Raw genomic sequence first — 20931 nt, forward strand, 5'->3', positions numbered from 1 at the left:
CTCAGGGCGCCTACGGGCGCCGGGGCAAGCGGTACTGTCCCGCCCAGGGTCCGCGCCCGGACTCTGGCCTGGCTCGGTTGTTCCCAGGTGGCGCTGGGAGCCGTCGAGGGCGGAGCAGGGGCGGGTTGCGGACTTTGAGCTACACTTCTCCTCTCTCCTGGCCAGTCTCGGGAGAAGGTGGCTCGCCGAGTCGGCGGCCAATAATGTGGCGGTCCTGCTGGTCTCAGCTGGCACGTCATTTCCGACTAGTTGAGTTTTAGGCTTTTAACATTCAAGGATTAGCTCAGTCCTGCTTTGGGCTTCGGATATTCCTTACCTTGTCCCTTCTAGGCGGGCTTTATGGAAATTACCTGCTGTCTCCGCTGGAGTGGGAGCCTCGAAAGAGCTGGTACTGCGACTCTGCTGCTCACCTTCGCATCCTCGGCTCCTTGCTCGGGGCCCGACTGCAGTGAGCGCGCCTTGAACTCGGGTTCTGAATGCGAGAGAATCCTGTCTTTTTCCAGTTTGGGAGCTTTGACTTGAGTTTCTCCCCAAGAGTAGATAATGCTTGTATGGAGACTCCAGACTCCTGCGTTATTACCTCCTTACTTTCCTCTCCTGTTGCTGGAAGCTTCGCAGGTCTGTGACTTTGGAGGACGAGGGTGAGTTGAGGCTGGAAGAGTCTGCTGATGGAGGTGTGATGAGACTGGGAGGAGGTGCGGAGTTGATGGAGCTGCGGAGGGTGGGTGCTGGGTAAATGGGTGATGCGGCTGGGTAGGAGTTAGTGCTCTAAGCGCAGACACGGCTGGTAGAAAAGGCAGCCCACCTCCCCTCTTCCCCCAATATTTGGCATACAGAATGCTGACTGAAAGAAATAAGCAAATTTTGGTGTCCCCTTCGAGGGGAAATGGCCATATGGCCCAGCTTGTTCCTGTGTAAGTTGTGATGCTGTTTACAAACACTGTGCAGTGTTTAACCTCAGAGCATCCTGGGAGCCAGGAACTTGTTTACTTGCAGAAAATATCTAATATGGGAGGTATGAAGATTTAGAGTCAGACATGCTAAGTACAGTTGATCTGCTTTTTCTTCACTGTTCTTTGCTTTTTGTTCACTTTTCTTTTTTCAGTAGCCAGTGGTTGAAGATTAAATTCGATAAAATTACATTAACTCTTCTCCACCCCATTGTTATTTGATTGTTAGGAATTTTAGAAGCAGTACGTTTTCTATTTTACGGACTGCCTCAATTCGAATGTAGTGAAAGCCACTAACTAGGTGGTCAGCCTCTTTAGCCTTGCTTTATGGGGAGAGTGGTGAGGTTTGGTTCTGGTTTATGATTTGTAACTTTTAAGGTGTTGGCTAGCACTTTACTCTGGCTTTCTGTTTGTAAAAACAGATGTGGTACTAAGGAAATTATCAGGAGCAAGGACATTGCCTAGGAGTATGAAGAATGTGTTGGCCTCGAGTAATAGATTTTTAAGGGGACTTCATGCCCAATAGGGCTTCCCTGGGGGCTCAGAGGTTAAAGCGTCTGCCTGCAATGCGGGAGACCCAGGTTGGATCCCTGGATTGGGAAGATCCCCTGGAGAAGGAAATGGCAACCCACTCCAGTATTCTTGCCTGGAGAATTCCATGGAGGGAGAAGCCTGGTAGGCTACAATCCACGGGTTGCAAAGAGTCGGGCATGACTGAGCTACTTAACTTTCATGCCAAGTACGGAAGAAAAGGGAGGAAGAATAGGTAAAACTATAAAATTATAGTTTAGAAGTTTATTATACTATAAAAATACAGTTTAGAGGGCATTATTGTCATAGGCCAGGGGTAGATATTGCCCATACTGTCTTTGTGGTATGAAAATTGCATCAGATTATACTAAATGGTGAGCATTACTGAAGTTTGAATTTCATATAAATTCTTCACTTGTTTTGAAAATTTATTCTCTTTTTTATTTTACCCCCAATCATTTAAAAATATAAACACATTTCTTAGCTTGTGGGCTGTACAAACACAGGTGGCAGACCATAGTTTGCTGAGCCCTTACATAGAACAATAAAGAAGTACTCGGTATTTTTCAAGAGAGAATAATTGAGAAAGAGGGTGATCCCAGTGCTATGATCTCTTATTTTCATCTGTCTATATGATAACACACAAAATAATAAAGAAAATTTGAGATCTTAACACAAATTTGTATTTTTTATGACCTGTGAAACTTGATCACGTGAGAATTATGAATATACTAATAAGATACAAGTACATTCTTTAAACAAGAAAAAGTATTCCTTGTCTAAAAAAGGGATTGTAGTTCAGGAGAGGTGGAATAACATCGAGTTGTGGTGTTGATTTAGACCAAAGGATTTCCAGCACAGGAATATGCTGGAATAATAGTAGTAAAATATTATTACTATTATGCAAAAATAATTACTATATAGTAAATATTACTATATTACTATAATTTATGCAAAAATAAATAGTAATGTGAAGGATAATTCAAAAATTTTAAATATACACTTTAATATTGTTTTTATATCAGGGAACGATATATCTGCTATATCTTTTATATAGAGGATCTTGTGGAACTGCTGAGTCATATAGAGGAAAAGCGGGTATTAGCACTGCAGGTTGGAGAAGGAAATGGCAACCCACTCCAGTGTTCTTGCCTAGAGAATCCCAGGGACAGGGGAGCCTGGTGGGCTGCCGTCTGTGGGGTCGCACAGAGTCGGACACGACTGAAGCGACAGCAGCAGCAGCAGCAGCAGCAGCAGCACTGCAGGTAGGAAACTGGTGGAGGTCGGATATACGATGTGGTAGGTTGAGGAGGGAAAGAGTTCAGCTGTCCATACTTCTGAAATTCTAACTCAGAAAAAGGCAAAGCATCTAATTTTTCCCCACCTTTTTTTTTTTTTTAGTTATGAAAAATTTAAATTACAGTCTTTTTATAGGTTACATTGGCTTTTATCTTTCCCGTTCAGTAACATTGGAGTTACTTTGTTCTTTTTCAAGTCTACATTATTACTTCTTTGTGTAGACATATGATTGATTCAGCCATTTGTTTAAATAAGACATTTAGGGCCTTTCCGGGTGTTAACTTTTTGGCCACGCGGCTTGCAGGATCTTAGTTCCTCAACCGGAAATCAAACCCAGGCCTTAGCAGTGAACGCGCTAAGTCTTAACCTCTGGCCTGGCAGGGAATATCCCCCAAGTCTTATTAAAGGCCATAGTGGACATACTTGTAATATATCTATTTCCCTCATTTTTACTCTGATAATACTTGACGTATAAACACTGTATTAGTTTAGGTTGTACAACATAATTATTTGACATATTTGCACATGTATCTTTATTTTGTCATAACATCTGTATTAGTAGGACAAACTCCTGAAAACTGAGCTTCTTTGTGAAAAGGCATGGAAATTTAAAATCCTAATCGTCTTTTCAGTTTCCTTGCCATAAGGTTGTACCTATTTATGCCCACACCAGCATGTAATGAGATGACCTCTTTGCTTACAGTGGAGCCTGTGTTGATGTTTTCATATTTTAAATTTTTTGCTAATATTTTTCATTAAAAGTTTTTAATGATTGCATAACAGATCTTGTTCTGTAGGTAATGTACATTTTCCAGCCTTTTTTTCAGCAGATGGGCATTTACTTAATTTCCTTTATAAAAAATTTTTTTTAATTTTGCTGCTGCATAAACAGTGTTAAAAGATTCTCTGAACATTTGTCCTTATGTGCTAGTGGATTTATTACTGTGAAAAAGGTTGGATTGAAGGCTATAATTTACATCAGCCCTCTGTATCTGTGGGCTCCTCATCTGTGGATGTGGAGAGCTGCCATTCTTTAGAAAGGACTTGAGTATCAGTGGATTTTGGTATCCATGGGGAACAGCTGTAGTACTAATTTTTATGAATATTTCCATACTGATTTTTAAGAAGGCTATTATTATTTACATTTACCTTGACAGCAGTATTTGAGCTTTCCTGTTTCCCACATCCCAGAAGAGATGGTTATTATCTATGTTTTTATTTCTTTCTGGCCAGAAAAGAGATGTTTGGTTATTTGAATCATATTTTTTTTCTTCCTTAGTAATTTTGAGTATCTTTTTGTTGTTATTTGTTTGTTACTGGGGTTTGTTTTCTGTGCATTTCCAATCTTTGGCTGTTTTTCCTGTTGCATTGTCTGTCTTTTGCTTATCAATTTATACATACATACCACACATGACATACTGTCCTCATTAAGAAATCCAGTCTGACTCCAGATTCTAATTTACTTTCCTACGTTTTCCTACAATGTTTTTTTATTTTTTACATTTAGATCTTTATTTTTTAGAATATGATGTAGCTTGAAATTTTCCATGAATAAAAAGTTGTAGAAATTAAATAAATTTTTAAAAGTATATGATGTAAAAGGAAGATCTTTATTTTTCTCTAGAGCAGTGCTGTCCAATAGAAATGGAATGCAAGATACTTATGTAATTTTAAGTTTTCAGTCAAGCCGCATTAAAAAAAAAGTAAAAACAGATGAAGTTAATCTTAATAGTATATTTTATTTCACCAACTTAACCCATTATATAAAAATATTATTTTTACATATAATTTATTTTGAACAATTATTAAACGATGTCTTTGAAATCCAGTGTGTATTTTACACTTATATCAAATCTCAGTTCAGACTAGGCACATTTTAGTTGATCAGTGGCCGCGTGTGGCTAGTGGCTTTTGTTGAATAGCGTGTGTTATATGGATTGGATGGATGGCTCGTTGTGCTAGCTTCATTTATTAAATAATCATCCTGTTTTTGTTGAATTAAATTTCACACTTGTCACACCTGAAATTGTTTCATAGTGAGATCTGTTTCTGGATTTTTGATTCTAATCTATTTGTCTCTTACACCAACACCACAGATTTTATTTCATTGAATTTTCTTGGATGTTCTTGGACATGTATTCCATATATAAATTCTAAATCAGTTTTTTTTTTTTTTTCACAGTTCTCTCCCCTCAAAGGAATTAAAAAAACCTATTGTGATTCTAAACAGAAAGGGGTTTAATGTATAATTTAATTTGGGTATAGTTGGCATTTTTTATATTGTCTTCCCAGTCAGGAATTTGGTTTGCCTTCCATTTATTCAGGTCTTGTTTTATTTCTTCAATAAGATCCTCATTTTTAAAAAACAGATTCTTTTATCTTTTTTTTTTGGCTGTTATGCATGGAGATCCCCCCCCCCCCCCCAATTTCTAATAAGTAAACCACGTGCTTCATTGCTTGGATAAAGAAGAAATAATTGATATTTGACTATTTCTTACATCTAGACCCCTATCATAGTCTCTTACTAATAGTAAATTTTTAACTGTAGAGTTTAAGTATTACTGGCACTCTATGTTTTCATGTGTTTCCCCAGCTCATTCTTATGCATTTGGCCAGAGAAGCTCATTTGAGATCTGCAAATCTGTATGCTAAAGATTCTCAAAATTTGTTTCTGGCTTATCTCGCTTTCCTGAAACTAAGACATCTGGAGCTCAACATGTACAACCTGAGGTTTTTCCCTCTCTTGCACGACTAATGTGTTACTGAGTTCCAGAAATTCTTAACTGCTGTCCTTCTTTCCCCCTCTGGAGTATCAAAGAATTTGTAGATATTTTAAAAACTACTGCAGAAATTAAAAGGTCTCACTATAGAGCCTTCAGAAATAAATTCCCTTGCCCATTACATCACCTGTGAAGTTGCTGTTTTGATTTGTTGAGTCATTCTGCTGCTCTCACCAGTACCCCTTTCCATGTGCTGAGATAGTTACTAGCATTGATATCTATCCTTTTCTGTCCAAGAAGATGGAAAATATCCTAAATCCTAGAGCATGTAGGAGGAAAACGTGTATTCTGGGGGGTATATATTGGTGTCCTAGGGTTGGTATAACAAGGTTTCATGAACTAGTGGCTTAGAAGAACAAAATTTATTCTCTCACAGGTCTGGAGGAAAACTGAAATCAGTGTTGGTCAGGTTGATTGCTTCTGGAGGCTCTGAGGGAGAATCTGATCCATGCCTCTCTCCTAGCTCTTGGGTTTGCTGGCAGTCCTGTGTTCCCTGGCAGTCTCCCTCTCTCCACTGTCACAAGGTGTTCTTTGTGTGTGTGTGTGTTTGTGTTTCTGTGTCCAAAACTCCGTCTTCTAATAAGAATGTCAGTCTTTGGACTAACACCCGTGTTAGTCCAGTATGACCTTATTTTAACTTCATTACACCTACAGAGATCCTATTTCCAAAAATGATTACATTCGGAGGTTCCTAGTGGACATGAATTGGGAGGGGGCACTATTCAACCCAGTACAGTATAATAGAAATAAAATTCACAGGTGTCGAGACTTCCCTGGTGGTCCACTGGCTCACTGGCTAAGACTGCGCTCCCACTGCAAGGGATCTGGTTCTATCCTTGGTCAGGGAACTAGATCCCGTTTGCTACGACTGAGAGTTCGCATGCCATGACTAAAGCATCCCATGCCTCAGTGAAGACCTGGCACAGCCAAATACAGAAATAAATCTTTTTTAAAAATTCACTGGAATCTCTAGACACTTCACCAGAGAGAAGTTTCCACGACATTACGATTTCCAGAGGTGCTCGGTGTAGACATTGAGTTGGTCAGTGGACTAGTCAGATTGTAGAATAGAGCCTTGGCTGCTACTCATTCATATGTACATATTTGGTTCTGGGAAGCTAGGAGAATTGGTACTAAGCAGAGGAAGTTGAAAATAGACATAAAGATGACTTTTCTAACCACTTTTATGTATGCTCTCATTGTCAGCTGAGCCTGGGAAATTTGCCACTTTTGATCATCTGGCTCTGTGTCATCGTACCACCTTGCTCGATTACTTGGTGCCAAGGGGTCATACCAGAGGTCATATCTGGCATCCTTCTGTCTGTAGGCAAAGCCTCTTTTCAAATCTGAGTGACACTTCAGTAGAGGAATCATGGGATTGTCAAGCGCTCCTCCACTCCCCTTGCTTGATATGGACAGAAGAGGCACTTTTACCTCCTAGGAAAGGGTGCAGAACTTGGTTTTCAAGCTGGCTGTATTTTAGGGAGGGGACCAAAAGGAGAAGAGTCTGCTCCTAGTGCAGTGAGTATATAGATGGTATTCTATAAACGCGTGTTGAATTAAGGAATTTTTTCCTCACGGGGTAGCTCTTGGCATAGTACGTAGCTAAATGTTTACCTGAATAGTGCTTTGACTCCTTTGACTTCCAAAACAGCAGTATGTGGAAGGCTTTATTACTCCAGTTCTCCTCACTGCCAACGTACCGTCCGTCAGAACTAAGTTATTTGCAGTTCCCTGAATCTAGTGCCCTACTTTGCAGTTAGATATTTGTTGTTTCTTCTGGATTCCTCCTAATCTTGCTCCCACTTCCAAGTTACTAACATTTTTCTCTGCAATACTTCTGTACTTTTACAGTGTTCTTGAATTATTGATGTTTTTATATCTGTCCTCCACTAGACTGGGAGCTACTTGAGAACAGAAATTGTCTTTGTTTTCCCGTCACCTCATAGTGTCTTGACACATGGGAAGCCTTAGTTCAAAGAAGGAAATCAAGGCTTGAAAGAGTAATTTGCCTAAGGTCACACAGCTGGTGTATGGCAGCACCAGAAGGAGAATCTAGATCCTAAATCACTCAACAGCTATAAAGAAAAAAGTGCTGCACAGGTGTCAGGAGACCCAAGGACTAATCTTGAGTTGGTAGCTCTTTGTGTTATCCTGCCTGGGTGTGATTCTTTACCTTTATGGTATTTTGGTTCTTGTTTGTAATGCTCTTTTTAGGACCATCAACCAAAGGTACTTTTTGTATGTGTTTCTTCCAAGGAAATTGAAAAAGTCTCAATTCCCTCATTTTAAGGTAAGCAGCTGAAGAGAGTTGTTCAGGTGCTTTTGGATCTTATGTTCCAGGTCTTTGTACCTTACCTGTATGCTCTCCATAGGTAACTCCACTACCCTTTATTCTTTATCTTCTTTGCATGTTGAGATGTGCGATTTCCTCAGGAGCAACTGCCTTCTGCTCTCCAAGGTCCTGAAAAGATACCCCTGGGCTTCCTGAAAATTCCTGTTTCCCGGAATGCAGATTTGAGTTCTGATTGGCTCTTCTTCTTCTTCTTCTTTTTTTTTTAAGTCTTTATTGAATTTGTTACAATATTGCTTCTGCTTTATGTTTTGTTTTTTTGGCTGCAAGGCATGTGGGATCTTGGCTCCCTAGCCAGGGATCATACCTGCACCCCCTGTGTTGGAAGGCAATGTCTTAACCACTGGACCACCAGGGAAATCCCCTGATTGGTTCCTGAAGAAAAAGAAGATGGCAGTTCTATTTCCAGTTTTTTAAGGAATCTCCACACTGTTCTCCATAGTGGCTGTAAACTGGAAATAGAACTGCCATATGACCCAGCAATCCCACTGCTGGGCATACACACTGAGGAAACCAGAAGGGAAAGAGACACGTGTACCCCAGTGTTCATCGCAGCACTGTTTATAGTAGCCAGGACATGGAAGCAACCTAGATGCCCATCAGCAGATGAATGGATAAGAAAGCTGTGGTACATATACACAATGGAGTATTACTCAGCCATTAAAAAGAATACATTTGAATCAGTTCTAATGAGGTGGATGAAACTGGAACCTATTATACAGAGTGAAGGAAGCCAGAAAGAAAAACACCGATACAGTATACTAACGCATATATATGGAATTTAGAAAGATGGTAACAATAAGCCTGTGTACTAGACAGCAAAAGAGACACTGATGTATAGATCAGTCTTATGGACTCTGTGGGAGAGGGAGAGGGTGGGGAGATTTGGGAGAATGGCATTGAAACATGTATAGTATCATGTATGAAACGAGTCGCCAGTCCAGGTTCGATGCACGATACTGGATGCTTGGGGCTGGTGCACTGGGACGACCCAGAGGGAGGGTATGGGGAGGGAGGAGGGAGGAGGGTTCAGGATGGGGAACACAGGTATACCTGTGGCGGATTCATTTCGATATTTGGCAAAACTAATATTGTAAAGTTTAAAAATAAAATTAAAAAAAAGAAAAAGAAGATGGCAGATGATCTGATTATTGGAAAACACGGGAGAATTAAAGGCACTACTCAGGTGATAGAGTCAGATCTTCTGTTATTTTGTCTTTCTCCTTCTCCCTCTTTTCTTTGGCTGCCTCAGTGAGTCCACCTCTGCTTCTCTTGTTGCTGAGGTCTCAGACTTTACTCTAGGGGTGCTGGCATGACTGAACTCAGATGAAGCATTAAGGAGATTAGGACTGGAGGACTAGGTAGGGTCCAGAAGCTCATGGGTTTATCTATCAGAGAGACTTAAGAAAGTGTATCTCTCATACTCAGACCTTGGTCTGGGGTCAACACAGTGTTGTCATTGATCACACCCTGAGGATTCACCTCAGTGAATCCCTGAGAAACTAGAATGTCTTCCCTCTCATCCTAAGAATTCTGCTGCTTAGGAAATGACCCCAAAGTGATAGTCCTAAAGTCCTCTCCCTGTTCCCACAGAGAACTACAGAAAGATTCAGATGAAGAGCCTGACTCAGGATGTGAAACTACCAGGATGAGATTTTTTTTTTTTTTTTTTCTTTTAAAGAGTATTTTCTTTGCTATTGATATTCAGTGCTTCACTATTTTGTTAATTATGTTATTCCTCTCCTGTATCCCTCCCATTTAATTAATTGCCAGTTTCTGACATTTTAAAACATCTTAGCCTTCTCCTTCCATTTCTGCTTTGTTCCATTTCAGGTCTTTCCTAGATAGTAGCCGCTGACTCCCTACCTTTATCTGAGCATTTGTTCTCACTCTGTTGCCCCACTCCCAGTGTTTCCTCTGTACTATGTCTTTGGTGATGTTTCTGACTCAAAACTCTTGTCATCTGACTACTCAGTCATTTTAATGATGACTTTTATCCTTCACCTGTTGGGTAAAATCTAAATCTCTTTGGAATGGCTTACAAGGCTCTTGATGATCTTGTCCAGTGGATGGTCCTAAGTTTATAGATGGGGGATTTGTGAGGAAGAACAGACCATTTGCAGAGAAATAGACAACTGCATCTTTGTGCACTTAGGTTTTTGGGGATTCCATATGTGATCCCATTAAAATGTGAGGAGAGAAAGTCTTTCTACAGTCTTCTTTTTAGCTGATGAAAGAAGCAAAGGAATCCTTCTCTTTTGTCAAACTGAGTACTTTCTAGGGAAACCAAAATCTTTACAAACTGCTCATGGAAATTACTCTTTCTCTTTGTACTAACAGAGGTGGGCCACAGACCACTGAGGACACTCATTAAGCATGTACTCCCAAAATACTGAAAAGAGAGTCCATCAGAAACAAACTTTTATTAAAAGACTATGTTAGGCACTGTGCTCAGTCACGTGGATACCAGTGAACAAGACAGACGTATTCCCTTCAGGAATCTGTGCTCATAGCTTGGAAAACAGACAGCTAGTTCTGAAGTATTTCTCTGGAGATATAACCAGTTCCAAACTATCTTTTGTCTTGATCATAACTCCTTTAGAGTTACTGTCTTCATAGTCGTCTTTTTTCTTAAGATTATTAGTCCCTCTTGTGCTTCCTCTTTTTTGCTTTCAAATCAGCATTTAACAAAGCGTTTATTGACTCTGCTGACCTATGTAGCAACAGTCTTCCCTTTTCTGCAATGAAAGAAATGGTATACGTTTTAGTTTCCTCAGTTCTCACCTCTCTGGCTTCTGCAATCCCTCTTCTCGCCACTGAACGCCCCTCTTCTCACACTGTCGTCCAGGGGTCCTCAGAGGCCTTTCCCTAGGCTTCTCTGCGGCGCCTGACTCCACTCAGGCCTCTCCCTCCGTAGTCTCAGAGCACTGTTGGATACAGTCCAGTTTGCGCAGTCTCTCCCGTTCTCCCCACCACCTTTACCCCTACCCTACTTGCTTCTCCTGTGAACCTCTGACAGAATCTTCATATCTATTCAGGGCTTTGTTGCTGTTTTCAACTTTGCGTCTGGTGATGTTTTCTTCACACCCAGAATCCTCTAGAGGATTCTAGAGAGTAATGTGAAATCTTACAGTAACACTGATGTTTCTGTGTCATGCACATAGAGAAATTTCAATTCTCTAGTGCCTGGGAATTTTAGAAGTGAAGTACTATAGTATGCATTCACAGATAATTCTTAGCAACATAATCCAGGATTGAAAGCTATTTTGTTGCATTTAAAATTGTATTTAGAATACAGTAGTTAATTTTTCTGTAACTATGCAAAAGTAACAGAGCAGGCCATCCCAAGGTTCATACCTAGTTTAGACAAAAGAATCAAAGGATTTACCTACCTTATAAGACCTAGCATTTTTCTCCTTCTGTAGTACTTTTCAAAAAATGGGCAGCAGATCTAAATAAACATTTCTCCAAAGAAGACATATAGATGGCCAAAAAAGCACGTGAAAAGATGCTCAACATCACTAATTATCAGAGAATGCAAATCAAACCTATAGGGAAGTATTCCCTCATACCATTCTGACAAGTGGCCATCATCAAAAAGTCTATAAACACAGAAAACAACATAGTGTTGTAAAGGAATTATCCTCCAATTAAAAATAAAAAGTAGGGACATGAAAAGAGAGAAGATGCCAATAAAGGGTACTTTAATTGGTAAAATAAAAAAGTGAATACATACCCAATAAAATACAAAATATTTAGTTCTTAAAAAAAAAAAAGGCTACAAACAATAAATACTGGAAAGGAAGTGGAGAAAAGGGACCCCTCCTGCACTGCTGGTGGGGATGTAAATTGGTATAACCACTGTGAAGAACAGTGTGGAGGGTCCTTAAAAAACTAAAAATAGAACTACCATATGATCCAGCAATCCCACTCCTGGCCATATTTCCACAGAACTCATAATTAGAAAAGATACATGCACCTCAGTGTTCATTGCAACACTATTTACAATAGCCAAGACATGGAAGCAGACTAAGTGTCCATTGACAGGAATAGATAAAGATGATGTGGTACGTGTATATATAATGAAACGTTACTCAGACATAAAGAAGAACAAAAGAATGCCATTAGCAGCAACATGGATGGACCTAGAGATGATCATACTGAGTGAAAGAAGTCGGAGATGATTTCAGTCATATGTGGAACCTAATTTTAAAAAATTATACAAATGTATTTTTTTACAAAACGAAAATCATCACAGATATTGAAAACAAGCTTATGGTTACCAAATGGGAAATGTTAGAGGTGGGAGGATAAATCAGGAGCTTGGGATTTTGGTGGCTCAGACAGTAAAAGAATCTGCCTGCAATCAGGGAGATCTGGGTTCAATTTCTGGGTCAGGAAGATCCCCTGGAGAAGGGAATGGCTACCCACTCCAATATTCTTGGCTGAAGAATTCCATGGACAGAGGCTACAGGCCATGGGGTCACAAAGAGTTGGATACAACTGAGCAACTAACACTTTCACTTTGATTCACTTTGCTGTTTTACATCTGAGACTAATAAAATACTATAAATCAACTATACTCCAGTAAAATTAAAAAGTTGGACTAAGACTCTTATGGCACCTTTTCAATGTTTTGTTGATTTTATGATAATACTTATTTCAAGAGTTTTAGAGCAGATACTTTGTTGTGTGAATCTGATTCATAATACTCTTTAAATTCTTTGTGATCATTGCTAATTTTGAGTTCTGAGCACTGACAATGTGTCGAGTACTTTTAACTTTCACACAGCTTTAGAACCAGTATTTACATTGGTAACAATTATAAGCCACAGGTGAGTTTTGTCAAAATCATTTGTTTTAGGTATTAGAAAAGCCAATTACTATTTACTTTGAACTGAATCTTACACAGTATTAAAGGCATTACTGCTTGTCATAGTTTTTGTACAGTATCATGTGTTTCAGACTATGATGCATGTCATTGTTTCCTTGTTCCCTCTCAGATCCACGAGATTAATGTTTATAAGATTTAAAAGCAATGTTAAAAATGTATCCAGGAACTTCCTGGGGGCTCCCAATGCAGGGGGCCTGGGTTTGATGCCTGGTTGAAACTAAGACCCAGTGCAGCCAAATAAACAAAAATAATGAAAATAAATACAAAAAAGTGTGTCTAGACTTCCTCACTTCATTCTGTTTATTCCTCATATTTTAAGTTCTTGGCATTTATAGATATGAAAACACTGCACAACTGTTTACTGCAAGAATAGCAGTACAGTAACAATAAGAACAAAGGAGAAGCCAAAAAATATATTGTTTAGGAATTTTAGCAGTATGAGGATTTAACAAAGAGATGATTTTTATAAATGTAGAATGAAGAATGTACAACCCTAGCCACGGAGCTTGTGACTGAACTGGCAATTGGTACCATGAACGTGTCTCCTGCAATGACAGGAACTCCTCTGTTGATAGATCCTGTGTTAACCTAGACTTTGCTAATGAGTATATGTTAGGATTTATATCACTTATTTTACTGTTTATCAGTTGCTATTTTGTTTTCTTTAGCAAGCAGTATGGCTTCTGCTGCTGCTGCTGCTGCTAAGTTGCTTCAGTCGTGTCTGACTGTGCGACCCCATAGATGGCAGCCCACCAGGCTCCCCCGTCCCTGGGATTCTCTAGGCAAGAATACTGGAGTGGGTTGCCATTAACTTCTCCAATGCATGCAAGTGAAAAGTCAAAGTGAAGTTGCTCAGTCGTGTCCGACTCTGAGTGACCCCATGGACTGCAGCCTACCAGGCTCCTCCGTCCATGGGATTTTCCAGGCAAGAGTACTGGAGTGGGGTTTCATTGCCTTATCCGATGGCTTACTAGTGTATACTAACTGAATACCGGTATGGAACAGAATACTGTAGAGGGCTATGAACATTAGTTAATATGCTACTATGACTTTTAGGGGCTTCCCTGGTGGCCCATGGTAAAGAATCCACCTGCCAATACAGGAGACGTGGGTTCGATTCCTGGGTTGGGGAACATCCCCTGGATAAGGAAATGGCAACCCACTCCAGTCTTTTTGCCTGGGAACTCTTGTGGCCAGAGGAGTCTGGCGGGCAATAGTCAATGGGGTCGCAAAAGAGCTGGACACAACTAAACAACAGCATGACTTTTGAGTATTGAGCTGGTTAGGTTTGGAAGTCAGGTGGGGCATATTTAGAAATTACACTAATAAGGGGCCTCAAGAGTTAGGATACTTGCTTTTAATGCATGGCTCTTGTGGAGTGAGGGGAGGGTATGGTCTTTCTGTTTTTTTCTGATTCTTTTTGGCTGAATAAACAAAGTAGACTGAATAAAAATGAGAAAGTGTCTTCACTTTATTTTTAAAGTCAGATGAGGTGGCCTGGGTATTGGTGGTTATGTAATAATTTGCAGTTTTGTTGTTATTCAGTCACTCAGTTGTGTCCAACTCTTTACAACCCCATGGACTGCAGCACGCTAGGCTTCCCTGTCCCTCACCAATTCCTGGAGCTTGCTCAAACTCATGTCCATTGAGTCAGTGATGCCATTCAACCATCTTATCCTCTGTTGTCCCCTTCTCTAGCCTTTAATCTTTCCCAGCATCAGGGTCTTTTCAAATGAGTCAGTTCTTTGCATCAGGTAGCCAGAGCGTTGGAGCTTCAGCTTCAACATCAGTCCTTCCAATGAATATTCAGGACTAATTTCCTTTAGGATTGACTGGTTTGATCTCCTTGCAGTCCAGGGGACCTTAAAGAGTCTTCTTCAACATCACAGTTCAAAAACATCAATTCTTTGGCGCTCAGATTTTTTATGGTACAACTAGCACATCCATACATGACTACTGGAAAAACCATAGCTTTGACTAGACAGACCTTTGTCAGCAAAGTAATGTCTCTGCTTTTTAATATGCTGTCTAGGCTGGTCATAGCTTTTCTTCCAAGGAGCAAGCGTCTTTTAATTTCATGGCTGCAGTCACCATCTGCCGTGATTTTGGAGCCCAAGAAAATAAAGTCTGTCACTGTTTCCATTGTTTCCCCATCTGCTTGCTGTGAAGTGATAGGACCAGATGCCATGATCTTCGTTTTTTGAATGTTGAGTTTCAAGCCAGCTTTTTCACTCTCCTCTTTGCAGCTAGATGTTATTAAATGCTTAGTGCAAGACTGGGATTGACTGTCATTCTTGCAAGTTATTTCACACTTAGAAAATAGCATGTTATGAAAGAGGAGGTTCTCTCACACTTCTAGAATGTGGTTAGGGAGGGGAGGGTGGAGATCCAAACAGAAAATTTAGTGTTTTCTTGTCCTGCCTTAAAATATAAATTTTAAGCAATGATCATGATATATTCATACAATAGAATATTCCTCTGTAATAAAAAGTCAAGTACTGATAAGTGTTACAGCCTAGTTGAGTCTTAAATATACTGAGTAAAAGAAACCAGACACAAAAGATGACAAATGATTTCATTTCTATGAAATGTCCAGAATAGGCAGATCCATGGAAATAGAAATAGTGGTTGCCAGAGGATTGGGGGATTTTAGGTGGGGGAAGGTCATGGATAAGGGCTTTCTTTGGGGGCTGATGGAAATCTTCAAAAATTGTGGTGCTGGTTGAAACAACTCTGTAAATTTATTAAAATGTGTTGAATTATACACTTTAAATGGGTGAATTATATGGTATGTAAATTACATCTCAAGAAAGCTGTTAAAAAATTAAAAATTTACATTTAGGGAATCCCTTGGTGGTCCAGTGGTTAGACCAGTGCCGGACTTGGGTTTGATCCCTGGTCAGGGAACTAGGATCCTACAAGCTGCATAGTGCACCCACCCCTAATTATTAATACATTTAGAATCTAAATTGAAATTAGTCAAAGTTGAACATTTTGAATTAAGTAAGATGTGGGCAGTGTGGAGATAATTTGTGTTATCTAGATGAGTACAGTTCAATAGAAGTAGAATGCATATGTGTGCAATTTAATATTTTGTAGTAGCCATATTCAGTGGGAAAAAAAAGGTGAAAATAATTTTAGTATATTTAATCCAGTAAGTCAAATATATTAGTGTACTCAGTTCCTCAATTGCCACCTATGTCTCATTTTCCTCACCCTGAAACAAAACAACGGTAACTACTTATGGTTGTTGTGAGCATTAAGTGAGCTAAACATCTATTCTGTGTTTATTGTGTGTCAGGTGCCGTACTGAATTTAAGTGGACTTCCCTGGCGGTCCAGTGGTTAAGACTCTGCCTTACAATGTAGAGGGTGCAGGTTTGATCCCTGATTGGGGAACTAAGATCCCACATGGCATGCAGTGTGGCCAAAAATAAAAATACAAAAACCTTATTGAAAACAACGCTCCCCCCCCCCCGCCGCTGCCTCACCCGGCCCACCCTTGCCCAAACAAATGACTGTGCTTCCACTGCAGGGTCACAGATTGGATCCTTGGTCTGGGAACTAAGATTCTGAATGCTGCATGGTGTGGACAATAGAAAAATAAAGCTGGAGATTTTATCTACACTTAGTAGAAAAGGAAATACTAATTAAGGAAGAGTGCATGATTTAGTTTGTGCGTTAATAGTATAGGGAACCATGAAGACTGTTTGATGTATATATTGTTAGATACATATGTGTGTACTTAAGGGAGTATATACATAGGACTATAGCTATCAGTTCCCACTAGAATGTGCGGGTGTGTGTGTGTGTACACTCACGTGCGTGTGCTGGTGGTGTGGAAGAAAGTTGATAAAGAATGTCAGAACCATGCTCCTAGACATCTTGTGCTTAGACTAGGGTTTCAGAATTGGCTGGTGAGCAAAGGATGGGCAGAATCTGTCCTTCAAGCTACAGACAGAAGCCATGAAAACAGCCAGAAAGCAGTGTTCAGGGGTGAAATGACTCAGGAAGCAAAAAGGCTGAGAGAGGAAAATCAGATGTGATTGTCATGCAGAGTGGGTCCCTTTAGGGTCACCACCTGTTCACCAGGACTCAACAGAAAACCACAGTACCATATGCTATAGGTTAAGAAATAGGTTTCAATTCAGCGTCAGCAAGTAAAAAGAGGGCACGAGTCCCATTCCTCCTCTTCTTTCCATAAACAAGCAAACTGGGCACCCTTCTGGGCAGGCAGGGTGGGAGCATGGAATAGTGGAGGGATCCTGCCACATTACTGCTCTCATCGTAAGGCAAGCAGTGCAAGAGCCACCTTACCAGGACTTCCCTGATGGTCCATTGGCTAAGACTCCAGGCTCCTGATGCAGAGGGTCCAGGTTCAATCCCTGGTGAGGGAACTAGATCTCACATGCTGTAACCAAGACTCAGTGCAGCCAAATACCCTTTTTTAAAACAAAGGGAGGGGAAGCCACCTTATCAATGAGGAGAGACAAACTGCTTAGGCACCAAGCATTCTGGGTTAGTGTCAGCTGTTGACAGGATGTGGTGAACAGACTCCTGCAGTGTCCTCTAATGGTCCTCCACTGGTATTCACATACTTGTGAAATCCCCTCCCCTTGAGTGTGGGATGGATCTAGTGACTTAGTTCTAACCAAAAGACTATGGCGAAGGGAAAAGACATCGCTTCCTTGAGTAGATCATAAAAGTCTGTGACTTTCATCTTTCTAAGAAACTCCTTTACTGTCTTTGATGAAGCAAACTGCCATGTTGGAGAGACCTATGTGGTAAAGAACTGAGAGGTTTCCCCTGTCCAACAGCCAGTGAGGGTCTGAGGCCCTCAGTACAACAACCCTCAAGGAACTGAATCCTGCTAAAAAAAAATGTAAGTTTGAAAATAGATCCTTTCCTAGTTGAGTCCAGATGAGCCCCACTCTTGCCAACATCTTTATTGCAGTCTTGTAGACACCCTAAAGTAGATGACCCAGCTTATGCTGTGCTTGGGTTGCTGACCAACAGAAACTCTGAGATGCTTTGAGTTGTTTCAATCCTCTTGTTTTGGGGTAATTTGTTATGTAGTGGGAGACAATACAGGAGAAGGAAATGGCAACCCACTTCAGTATTCTTGCCTAAAGAATCCTATGGACAGAGGAGCCTGGTGGGCTGCTGTCTGTAGGGTTGCACAGAGTTGAACACAACTGAAGCAACTTAGCATGCATGCATGCATTGGAGATGGAAATGGAAACCCACTCCAGTATTCTTGCCTGGAGAATCCCAGGGACAGAGGAGCCTGTTGGGGTGCCCTCTGGGGTTGCACAGAGTTGAACATGACTGAAGTGACTTAGCATGCATCCATGCACTGGAGATGGAAATGGCAATCCACTCCAGTATTCCTGCCTGGAGAAGCCCAGAAACAGAGGAGCGTGGTGGGCTGCCATCTATGGGATCACACAGAGTCGGACATGACCGAAATGACTTAGCAGCAGCAGCAGCAGGAGATAATACGTTGCAGGTGTTTGGAAATGTTAACTGCCCAGTAACTGGAGACCTGGGGGCCCATGGCAAATTACAGTCTCCTCTGCCAAGTGTTAAAAACACCATTGATCCCCTTAGAAGGTGACTTCTTTTTTAAAATATTTATTTTTATTTATTTATTTGTACTGGTTCTTCGTTGCAGCATGTGGGATCTTGTTAATAGTTGTGGCATGTGGGATCCAGTTCCCTGACCAGGGATTGAACCCAGGCCGCCTGCATTGGGAATGTGGAGTCTTTGCCACTGAACCAGCAGGGAAGTCCCAGAAAGGAACTTCTTGCAGCTCCACTCACTGGGAGAAGGAACCCCAGGTTCATTATTCAGGCTACCCACGAGTGCTCAGTGTTATTTTCAGACAGTTCTGCTTCTTATAATATAAAGAGAATATTAACTCACTAGAGTGAGTTAATGAAGTTAGGATAGTGGGTTATAAACCCCCTTATGAAGGGATATGTTTTCCTAGACTCTTGAAACCTAACTTTGAAGACAGAGTTGTTAAAGGCACCAAATAATTAGAGAAAAAAGTTTCAAAGAAAATGTTAGTATCTTAACTTAGAATTTTGTGACTTCAAAGGGGAGGAGACAGGAAGCTGTAGGTAAGCTGTAGTAGGAGTGAAGGCTGATTTCTAACCAAATAAATGTCAAGAGGGAAAAACGCATAAGAGAGAAAATTAGTAAGTTAGGAGACAAAGCAATCAAAATCAATAAGTATGTCTCTTTGTATCTTGGTTTAACACCTCAGTTGTTAAGGAAAAAATAATAATATAACTAGAAAAGTGTGAACACGCCCTAGATGTTTGATGATGGTAAGAATTATTATTATTTTTAGAAATGATATTATAATTATGAAATTTATGAAGTTATTTTTAGTGATATAGTCAAAATATTACAGGTGAAATGATATATTTATAATTTTGTTTAAAATATTCTGCACCTACTGGGGGGAACTAGGTGGGAGTATAAATGATGCAAGGCTGATTGCAACTATATGACATGGGAAAGGCAAACTACAGAGACAAGAAAACCTAGTGGCAGCTGGTGGGGTGGGTAGGGAGACAAACGGGCAGAACACAGAGGATTTTCAGGGCAATGAAAATACTTTGTATGCTGTAATAATAATGAACATATGGCATGTGCGTGCGTACTCAGTTGCTCAGTCATGTCTGACTCTTTACAACCCCATGGACTGTAACCTGCCAGGTTCCTCTGTCCATGGAATTATCCAGGCAAGAATACTGGGGTGGGTTGCCATTTCCTACTCCAAGAGATCTTCCGGACCCAGTGATCGAACCCCTGTCTCCTGTGTTTCCTGCATTGGCAGGCGGATTCTTTACCCATGTGCCACCTGGGAAGCCATATATGTCATTATACATTTGTTCAAAGCATAGTATGTACAACATCAAGAGTGAATACTAAGGAAAACTGTGGACTTTGTAGCTATGATGTGTCAATGTGGGTTCATCCTTGGTAAAAAATGTACCATTCTGGTGAGTGGTGTTGATAATTGGGGGAGACGATGTAAGTGTGGAAAACCTCCATACCTTCCTCTCAATCTTGTTGAAAACCTAAAACTTTTCTAAGACAATGAAGTCTTTAAATACATATATATAAAGCAAAAACCAAAACCTGTTCAGTAGAAGGACTTAATAGCAGAATTGAGCTGGCAGAAGAAAGAATTTGAAGATAGTTCAAAGAGTTTATGCAGTATGAAGAACTGGAAGAAATAAGGATAAAAAATGTACGAACAGAGACTCAGATACTGTCGGACACCATCAGTATACCAACATATGCATAATAGTCTCAGAAAAGGAGGAAAGGAAAAAAAAAAGCAGAAAAAAAAAATAATAAAGGCTTAAAACTTCCCAAATTTGATGAGAAATATTAATCTGTACACCCAAGAGACATACCATACTCCATGTAAGATAAACACAAGGAGATCCACACGAAGACACATTAAGGTCAAAAGATTACGAACAAAAGACAAAGAAAAATTTGAAAGCAATAAGGGAAAACATGCATATTAAACATATACATACCTACACCCAATAAGAATAACAGCTAACTTCTCATCAGAAAAAACAGAGGCCAGAAAGCATTGATATATTCAAAGTGAAAAGCTAAAAACACAGAAACCACCAAGTAACCTGATAATTAAGAATCCTATATCTAGCAAAACTGTGATTTGAAACTGAAGACAAAGACATTCCCAGATAAAGACCCTGAGAGAATTTATTGGTATTAATAGCAGATCTGTGGGGAGGGAGGTGGGAGGGGGGTTCAGGATGGGAGGGACACCTGTATACCTGTGGCCAATTCATGTTGGTGTATGGCAAAAACCATCACAATATTGTAATTATCCTCCAATTACATTAATTCAAAAAATGGAGCTGTCTTAACAAGAAATATTAAAGTCAGGTTCTTTAGACTGAAAAGAAATGGCACCAGATTATCCAATCCACATGAAAGAAAGCACCAGGAAAGGTAAGATGAAGGTAATTATGAAAAATAAATGTATTTTTATCTTATCTGATTTAAATTACATAAGACAATGAATTTATTGTATTGAGCTTATAACACCTACAGATATATATTCAT

The 20931-nt window shown here is 40.1% G+C and overlaps 1 protein-coding gene across 3 annotated transcripts in view; it reads left to right on the plus strand.

The window, feature by feature from the left end:
* The first annotated feature begins 191 nt into the window (after positions 1–191).
* The window catches only part of LOC147347149 (BOLA class I histocompatibility antigen, alpha chain BL3-7-like), a 37895-nt gene continuing 17155 nt past the window's right edge, over positions 192–20931 (plus strand). For all 3 annotated transcript variants that reach the window (XR_015152175.1, XR_015152171.1, XM_086369608.1), the window contains exon 1: positions 192–641. The gene's annotated coding sequence lies outside the window, so the exon portion shown is untranslated. The remainder of the gene's footprint in view (positions 642–20931) is intronic.

Source organism: Bos grunniens, chromosome 23 (assembly GCF_055505025.1).
Source record: "Bos grunniens cultivar Pamir isolate PY7600 chromosome 23, Bosgru_T2T1.0, whole genome shotgun sequence".
Taxonomy (NCBI): domain Eukaryota; kingdom Metazoa; phylum Chordata; class Mammalia; order Artiodactyla; family Bovidae; genus Bos; species Bos grunniens.